The sequence below is a fragment of the Engystomops pustulosus genome, chromosome 9 (genome assembly GCF_040894005.1).
Source record: "Engystomops pustulosus chromosome 9, aEngPut4.maternal, whole genome shotgun sequence".
In the NCBI taxonomy this organism is placed as follows: domain Eukaryota; kingdom Metazoa; phylum Chordata; class Amphibia; order Anura; family Leptodactylidae; genus Engystomops; species Engystomops pustulosus.
The window spans coordinates 29,096,220-29,103,719 of record NC_092419.1 but is presented as its reverse complement, the minus strand read 5'-3'; the positions used below and the strand labels follow the sequence as shown (position 1 = coordinate 29,103,719).

At 42.6% G+C, this 7,500-nt stretch overlaps 16 non-coding genes across 16 annotated transcripts; 6 read left to right on the top strand and 10 right to left on the bottom strand.

The window, feature by feature from the left end:
• Window positions 1–24: 24 nt before the first annotated feature.
• TRNAR-UCG (transfer RNA arginine (anticodon UCG)) lies at window positions 25–97 on the bottom strand. The gene has a single exon. It is a non-coding gene; the product is annotated as a tRNA-Arg (tRNA).
• A 452-nt stretch (window positions 98–549) lies between these two features.
• On the bottom strand, window positions 550–622 carry TRNAR-UCG (transfer RNA arginine (anticodon UCG)). The gene has a single exon. It is a non-coding gene; the product is annotated as a tRNA-Arg (tRNA).
• Window positions 623–1,074: 452 nt separating this feature from the next.
• Window positions 1,075–1,147, bottom strand: TRNAR-UCG (transfer RNA arginine (anticodon UCG)). The gene has a single exon. It is a non-coding gene; the product is annotated as a tRNA-Arg (tRNA).
• Window positions 1,148–1,904: 757 nt separating this feature from the next.
• Window positions 1,905–2,014, top strand: TRNAL-CAA (transfer RNA leucine (anticodon CAA)). Its single transcript has 2 exons — window positions 1,905–1,942; window positions 1,969–2,014. It is a non-coding gene; the product is annotated as a tRNA-Leu (tRNA).
• Window positions 2,015–2,124: 110 nt separating this feature from the next.
• On the bottom strand, window positions 2,125–2,197 carry TRNAR-UCG (transfer RNA arginine (anticodon UCG)). Its single transcript has one exon. It is a non-coding gene; the product is annotated as a tRNA-Arg (tRNA).
• Window positions 2,198–2,649: 452 nt separating this feature from the next.
• Window positions 2,650–2,722, bottom strand: TRNAR-UCG (transfer RNA arginine (anticodon UCG)). The gene has a single exon. It is a non-coding gene; the product is annotated as a tRNA-Arg (tRNA).
• A 452-nt stretch (window positions 2,723–3,174) lies between these two features.
• Window positions 3,175–3,247, bottom strand: TRNAR-UCG (transfer RNA arginine (anticodon UCG)). Its single transcript has one exon. It is a non-coding gene; the product is annotated as a tRNA-Arg (tRNA).
• Window positions 3,248–3,699: 452 nt separating this feature from the next.
• Window positions 3,700–3,772, bottom strand: TRNAR-UCG (transfer RNA arginine (anticodon UCG)). Its single transcript has one exon. It is a non-coding gene; the product is annotated as a tRNA-Arg (tRNA).
• A 232-nt stretch (window positions 3,773–4,004) lies between these two features.
• TRNAL-CAA (transfer RNA leucine (anticodon CAA)) lies at window positions 4,005–4,114 on the top strand. The gene is made up of 2 exons: window positions 4,005–4,042; window positions 4,069–4,114. It is a non-coding gene; the product is annotated as a tRNA-Leu (tRNA).
• Window positions 4,115–4,529: 415 nt separating this feature from the next.
• TRNAL-CAA (transfer RNA leucine (anticodon CAA)) lies at window positions 4,530–4,639 on the top strand. The gene is made up of 2 exons: window positions 4,530–4,567; window positions 4,594–4,639. It is a non-coding gene; the product is annotated as a tRNA-Leu (tRNA).
• Window positions 4,640–5,054: 415 nt separating this feature from the next.
• TRNAL-CAA (transfer RNA leucine (anticodon CAA)) lies at window positions 5,055–5,164 on the top strand. The gene is made up of 2 exons: window positions 5,055–5,092; window positions 5,119–5,164. It is a non-coding gene; the product is annotated as a tRNA-Leu (tRNA).
• Window positions 5,165–5,274: 110 nt separating this feature from the next.
• Window positions 5,275–5,347, bottom strand: TRNAR-UCG (transfer RNA arginine (anticodon UCG)). Its single transcript has one exon. It is a non-coding gene; the product is annotated as a tRNA-Arg (tRNA).
• Window positions 5,348–6,104: 757 nt separating this feature from the next.
• On the top strand, window positions 6,105–6,214 carry TRNAL-CAA (transfer RNA leucine (anticodon CAA)). Its single transcript has 2 exons — window positions 6,105–6,142; window positions 6,169–6,214. It is a non-coding gene; the product is annotated as a tRNA-Leu (tRNA).
• Window positions 6,215–6,629: 415 nt separating this feature from the next.
• Window positions 6,630–6,739, top strand: TRNAL-CAA (transfer RNA leucine (anticodon CAA)). Its single transcript has 2 exons — window positions 6,630–6,667; window positions 6,694–6,739. It is a non-coding gene; the product is annotated as a tRNA-Leu (tRNA).
• Window positions 6,740–6,849: 110 nt separating this feature from the next.
• On the bottom strand, window positions 6,850–6,922 carry TRNAR-UCG (transfer RNA arginine (anticodon UCG)). The gene has a single exon. It is a non-coding gene; the product is annotated as a tRNA-Arg (tRNA).
• A 452-nt stretch (window positions 6,923–7,374) lies between these two features.
• TRNAR-UCG (transfer RNA arginine (anticodon UCG)) lies at window positions 7,375–7,447 on the bottom strand. Its single transcript has one exon. It is a non-coding gene; the product is annotated as a tRNA-Arg (tRNA).
• Between the last annotated feature and the right edge of the window lie 53 nt (window positions 7,448–7,500).

Sequence of the window (7,500 nt, the reverse complement as noted above, 5' to 3'; positions counted from 1 at the left end):
TTAGACAGCTCTCTGTTAACTCATTGACCACGAAGGGACTCGAACCCTCAATCTTCTGATCCGAAGTCAGACGCCTTATCCATTAGGCCACGCGGTCCTGATGGTAGGCTCTGTGGACTTTACGTTGAAACAGGAAATACTGTTGTGTCTTTGGTTTCATTTGAGGTAAAAGACAAAACAAAACTTTCTTTCTAGTATACATCAACAAATACAGTAGACCTACATGACATTCCAGATTTCTCTGTAATTTTTTCACATATTGCACATAACGCCTGACCATACGGTAAACCACACGGCTAAGGAATGGACTAAAATGTCTTTGCCAGTATGTCAGAATGGCCGAGTGGTCTAAGGCGCCACACTCAAGAGCAAATTCTTCCCCCAACATGGGTGTTCTGGTCTCCAAATGGAGGCGTGGGTTCAAATCCCACTTCTGACAGCAAGTTTTTGGCAAAGCAAGCTTTCTTACATGAGTCAATGTAAACGCTAACTTATACTCGTGTAATCAAATTCAAAAGATAGCACTTAGGCAGCGCTCTATTAACTCATCGACCACGAAGGGACTCGAACCCTCAATCTTCTGATCCGAAGTCAGACGCCTTATCCATTAGGCCACGCGGTCCTGACGGTAGGCTCTGTGGACTTTACGTTGAAACAGGAAATACTATTGTGTCTTTGGTTTCATTTGAGGTAAAAGACAAAACAAAACTTTCTTTCTAGTATACATCAACAAATACAGTAGACCTACATGACATTCCAGATTTCTCTGTAATTTTTTCACATATTGCACATAACGCCTGACCATACGGTAAACCACACGGCTAAGGAATGGACTACAATGTCTTTGCCAGTGTGACAGAATGGCCGAGTGGTCTAAGGCGCCAGACTCAAGAGCAAATTCTTCCCCCAACATGGGTGTTCTGGTCTCCAAATGGAGGCGTGGGTTCAAATCCCACATCTGACAGCAAGTTTTTGGCAAAGCAAGCTTTCTTACATGAGTCAATGTAAGCGCTAACTTATATTCGTTTAATCAAATTCAAAAGATAGCACTTAGGCAGCGCTCTATTAACTCATCGACCACGAAGGGACTCGAACCCTCAATCTTCTGATCCGAAGTCAGACGCCTTATCCATTAGGCCACGCGGTCCTTACAGTATGTTCGGTGGACTTTACGTTGAAACAGGAAATACTGTTGTGTCTTTGGTTTCATTTGAGGTAAAAGACAAAACAAAACTTTCTTTCTAGTATACATCAACAAATACAGTAGACCTACATGACATTCCAGATTTCTCTGTAATTTTTTCACATATTGCACATAACGCCTGACCATACGGTAAACCACACGGCTAAGGAATGGACTAAAATGTCTTTGCCAGTATGTCACAATGGCCGAGTGGTCTAAGGCGCCAGACTCAAGAGCAAATTCTTCCCCCAACATAGGTGTTCTGGTCTCCAAATGGAGGCGTGGGTTCAAATCCCACTTCTGACAGCAAGTTTTTGGCAAAGCAAGCTTTCTTACATGAGTCAATGTAAACGCTAACTTATACTCGTGTAATCAAATTCCAAAGATAGCACTTAGACAGCTCTCTTTTAACGCATCGACCACGAAGGGACTCGAACTCTCAATCTTCTGATCCGAAGTCAGACGCCTTATCCATTAGGCCACACGGTTCTGACGGTAGGCTCTGTGGACTTTACGTTGAAACAGGAAATACTATTGTGTCTTTGGTTTCATTTGAGGTAAAAGACAAAACAAAACTTTCTTTCTAGTATACATCAACAAATACAGTAGACCTACATGACATTCCAGATTTCTCTGTAATTTTTTCACATATTGCACATAACGCCTGACCATACGGTAAACCACACGGCTAAGGAATGGACTAAAATGTCTTTGCCAGTATGTCAGAATGGCCGAGTGGTCTAAGGTGCCAGACTCAAGAGCAAATACTTCCCCCAACATGGGTGTTCTGGTCTCCAAATGGAGGCGTGGGTTCAAATCCCACTTCTGACAGCAAGTTTTTGGCAAAGCAAGCTTTCTTACATGAGTCAATGTAAACGCTAACTTATACTCGTGTAATCAAATTCAAAAGATAGCACTTAGACAGCTCTCTGTTAAATCATCGACCACGAAGGGACTCGAACCCTCAATCTTCTGATCCGAAGTCAGACGCCTTATCCATTAGGCCACGCGGTCCTGACGGTAGGCTCTGTGGACTTTACGTTGAAAAAGGAAATACTGTTGTGTCTTTGGTTTCATTTGAGGTAAAAGACAAAACAAAACTTTCTTTCTAGTATACATCAACAAATACAGTAGACCTACATGACATTCCAGATTTCTCTGTAATTTTTTCACATATTGCACATAACGCCTGACCATACGGTAAACCACACGGCTAAGGAATGGACTAAAATGTCTTTGCCAGTATGTCAGAATGGCCGAGTGGTCTAAGGCGCCAGACTCAAGAGCAAATTCTTCCCCCAACATGGGTGTTCTGGTCTCCAAATGGAGGCGTGGTTTCAAATCCCACTTCTGACAGCAAGTTTTTGGCAAAGCAAGCTTTCTTACATGAGTCAATGTAAACGCTAACTTATACTCGTGTAATCAAATTCAAAAGATAGCACTTAGACAGCTCTCTGTTAACTCATTGACCACGAAGGGACTCGAACCCTCAATCTTCTGATCCGAAGTCAGACGCCTTATCCATTAGGCCACGCGGTCCTGATGGTAGGCTCTGTGGACTTTACGTTGAAACAGGAAATACTGTTGTGTCTTTGGTTTCATTTGAGGTAAAAGACAAAACAAAACTTTCTTTCTAGTATACATCAACAAATACAGTAGACCTACATGACATTCCAGATTTCTCTGTAATTTTTTCACATATTGCACATAACGCCTGACCATACGGTAAACCACACGGCTAAGGAATGGACTAAAATGTCTTTGCCAGTATGTCAGAATGGCCGAGTGGTCTAAGGCGCCACACTCAAGAGCAAATTCTTCCCCCAACATGGGTGTTCTGGTCTCCAAATGGAGGCGTGGGTTCAAATCCCACTTCTGACAGCAAGTTTTTGGCAAAGCAAGCTTTCTTACATGAGTCAATGTAAACGCTAACTTATACTCGTGTAATCAAATTCAAAAGATAGCACTTAGGCAGCGCTCTATTAACTCATCGACCACGAAGGGACTCGAACCCTCAATCTTCTGATCCGAAGTCAGACGCCTTATCCATTAGGCCACGCGGTCCTGACGGTAGGCTCTGTGGACTTTACGTTGAAACAGGAAATACTATTGTGTCTTTGGTTTCATTTGAGGTAAAAGACAAAACAAAACTTTCTTTCTAGTATACATCAACAAATACAGTAGACCTACATGACATTCGAGATTTCTCTGTAATTTTTTCACATATTGCACATAACGCCTGACCATACGGTAAACCACACGGCTAAGGAATGGACTAATATGTCTTTGCCAGTATGTCAGAATGGCCGAGTGGTCTAAGGCGCCACACTCAAGAGCAAATTCTTCCCCCAACATGGGTGTTCTGGTCTCCAAATGGAGGCGTGGGTTCAAATCCCACTTCTGACAGCAAGTTTTTGGCAAAGCAAGCTTTCTTACATGACTCAATGTAAACGCTAACTTATACTCGTGTAATCAAATTCAAAAGATAGCACTTAGGCAGCGCTCTATTAACTCATCGACCACGAAGGGACTCGAACCCTCAATCTTCTGATCCGAAGTCAGACGCCTTATCCATTAGGCCACGCGGTCCTGACGGTAGGCTCTGTGGACTTTACGTTGAAACAGGAAATACTATTGTGTCTTTGGTTTCATTTGAGGTAAAAGACAAAACAAAACTTTCTTTCTAGTATACATCAACAAATACAGTAGACCTACATGACATTCCAGATTTCTCTGTAATTTTTTCACATATTGCACATAACGCCTGACCATATGGTAAACCACACGGCTAAGGAATGGACTAAAATGTCTTTGCCAGTATGTCAGAATGGCCGAGTGGTCTAAGGCGCCAGACTCAAGAGCAAATTCTTCCCCCAACATGGGTGTTCTGGTCTCCAAATGGAGGCGTGGGTTCAAATCCCACTTCTGACAGCAAGTTTTTGGCAAAGCAAGCTTTCTTACATGAGTCAATGCAAACGCTAACTTATACTCGTGTAATCAAATTCAAAAGATAGCAATTAGGCAGCGCTCTATTAACTCATCGACCACGAAGGGACTCGACCCCTCAATCTTCTGATCCGAAGTCAGACGCCTTATCCATTAGGCCACGCGGTCCTGACGCTAGGCTCTGTGGACTTTACGTTGAAACAGGAAATACTATTGTGTCTTTGGTTTCATTTGAGGTAAAAGACAAAACAAAACTTTCTTTCTAGTATACATCAACAAATACAGTAGACCTACATGACATTCCAGATTTCTCTGTAATTTTTTCACATATTGCACATAACGCCTGACCATACGGTAAACCACACGGCTAAGGAATGGACTAAAATGTCTTTGCCAGTATGTCAGAATGGCCGAGTGGTCTAAGGCGCCAGACTCAAGAGCAAATTCTTCCCCCAACATGGGTGTTCTGGTCTCCAAATGGAGGCGTGGGTTCAAATCCCACTTCTGACAGCAAGTTTTTGGCAAAGCAAGCTTTCTTACAAGAGTCAATGTAAACGCTAACTTATACTCGTGTAATCAAATTCAAAAGATAGCACTTAGACAGCTCTCTATTAATTCATCGACATCGAAGGGACTCGAACCCTCAATCTTCTGATCCGAAGTCAGACGCCTTATCCATTAGGCCACGCGGGCCTGATGGTAGGCTCTGTGGACTTTACGTTGAAACAGGAAATACTATTGTGTCTTTGGTTTCATTTGAGGAAAAAGACAAAACAAAACTTTCTTTCTAGTATACATCAACAAATACAGTAGACCTACATGACATTCCAGATTTCTCTGTAATTTTTTCACATATTGCACATAACGCCTGACCATACGGTAAACCACACGGCTAAGGAATGGACTACAATGTCTTTGCCAGTGTGACAGAATGGCCGAGTGGTCTAAGGCGCCAGACTCAAGAGCAAATTCTTCCCCCAACATGGGTGTTCTGGTCTCCAAATGGAGGCGTGGGTTCAAATCCCACTTCTGACAGCAAGTTTTTGGCAAAGCAAGCTTTCTTACATTAGTCAATGTAAGCGCTAACTTATATTCGTTTAATCAAATTCAAAAGATAGCACTTAGGCAGCGCTCTATTAACTCATCGACCACGAAGGGACTCGAACCCTCAATCTTCTGATCCGAAGTCAGACGCCTTATCCATTAGGCCACGCGGTCCGTACAGTATGTTCTGTGGACTTTACGTTGAAACAGGAAATACTGTTGTGTCTTTGGTTTCATTTGAGGTAAAAGACAAAACAAAACTTTCTTTCTAGTATACATCAACAAATACAGTAGACCTACATGACATTCCAGATTTCTCTGTAATTTTTTCACATATTGCACATAACGCCTGACCATATGGTAAACCACACGGCTAAGGAATGGACTAAAATGTCTTTGCCAGTATGTCACAATGGCCGAGTGGTCTAAGGCGCCAGACTCAAGAGCAAATTCTTCCCCCAACATGGGTGTTCTGGTCTCCAAATGGAGGCATGGGTTCAAATCCCACTTCTGACAGCAAGTTTTTGGCAAAGCAAGCTTTCTTACATGAGTCAATGTAAACGCTAACTTATACTCGTGTAATCAAATTCCAAAGATAGCACTTAGACAGCTCTCTTTTAACTCATCGACCACGAAGGGACTCGAACCCTCAATCTTCTGATCCGAAGTCAGACGCCTTATCCATTAGGCCACACGTTTCTGACGGTAGGCTCTGTGGACTTTACGTTGAAACAGGAAATACTATTGTGTCTTTGGTTTCATTTGAGGTAAAAGACAAAACAAAACTTTCTTTCTAGTATACATCAACAAATACAGTAGACCTACATGACATTCCAGATTTCTCTGTAATTTTTTCACATATTGCACATAACGCCTGACCATACGGTAAACCACACGGCTAAGGAATGGACTAAAATGTCTTTGCCAGTATGTCAGAATGGCCGAGTGGTCTAAGGCGCCAGACTCAAGAGCAAATTCTTCCCCCAACATGGGTGTTCTGGTCTCCAAATGGAGGCGTGGGTTCAAATCCCACTTCTGACAGCAAGTTTTTGGCAAAGCAAGCTTTCTTACATGAGTCAATGTAAACGCTAACTTATACTCGTGTAATCAAATTCAAAAGATAGCACTTAGGCAGCGCTCTATTAACTCATCGACCACAAAGGGACTCGACCCCTCAATCTTCTGATCCGAAGTCAGACGCCTTATCCATTAGGCCACGCGGTCCTGACGGTAGGCTCTGTGGACTTTACGTTGAAACAGGAAATACTATTGTGTCTTTGGTTTCATTTGAGGTAAAAGACAAAACAAAACTTTCTTTCTAGTATACATCAACAAATACAGTAGACCTACATGACATTCCAGATTTCTCTGTAATTTTTTCACATATTGCACATAACGCCTGACCATACGGTAAACCACACGGCTAAGGAATGGACTAAAATGTCTTTGCCAGTATGTCAGAATGGCCGAGTGGTCTAAGGCGCCAGACTCAAGAGCAAATTCTTCCCCCAACATGGGTGTTCTGGTCTCCAAATGGAGGCGTGGGTTCAAATCCCACTTCTGACAGCAAGTTTTTGGCAAAGCAAGCTTTCTTACATGAGTCAATGTAAACGCTAACTTATACTCGTGTAATCAAATTCAAAAGATAGCACTTAGACAGCTCTCTTTTAACTCATCGACCACGAAGGGACTCGAACCCTCAATCTTCTGATCCGAAGTCAGACGCCTTATCCATTAGGCCACGCGGTTCTGACGGTAGGCTCTGTGGACTTTACGTTGAAACAGGAAATACTATTGTGTCTTTGGTTTCATTTGAGGTAAAAGACAAAACAAAACTTTCTTTCTAGTATACATCAACAAATACAGTAGACCTACATGACATTCCAGATTTCTCTGTAATTTTTTCACATATTGCACATAACGCCTGACCATACGGTAAACCACACGGCTAAGGAATGGACTAAAATGTCTTTGCCAGTATGTCAGAATGGCCGAGTGGTCTAAGGCGCCAGACTCATGAGCAAATTCTTCCCCCAACATGGGTGTTCTGGTCTCCAAATGGAGGCGTGGGTTCAAATCCCACTTCTGACAGCAAGTTTTTGGCAAAGCAAGCTTTCTTACATGAGTCAATGTAAACGCTAACTTATACTCGTGTAATCAAATTCAAAAGATAGCACTTAGACAGCTCTCTGTTAACTCATTGACCACGAAGGGACTCGAACCCTCAATCTCCTGATCCGAAGTCAGACGCCTTATCCATTAGGCCACGCGGTCCTGATGGTAGGCTCTGTGGACTTTACATTGAAACAGGAAATACTGTTGTGTCT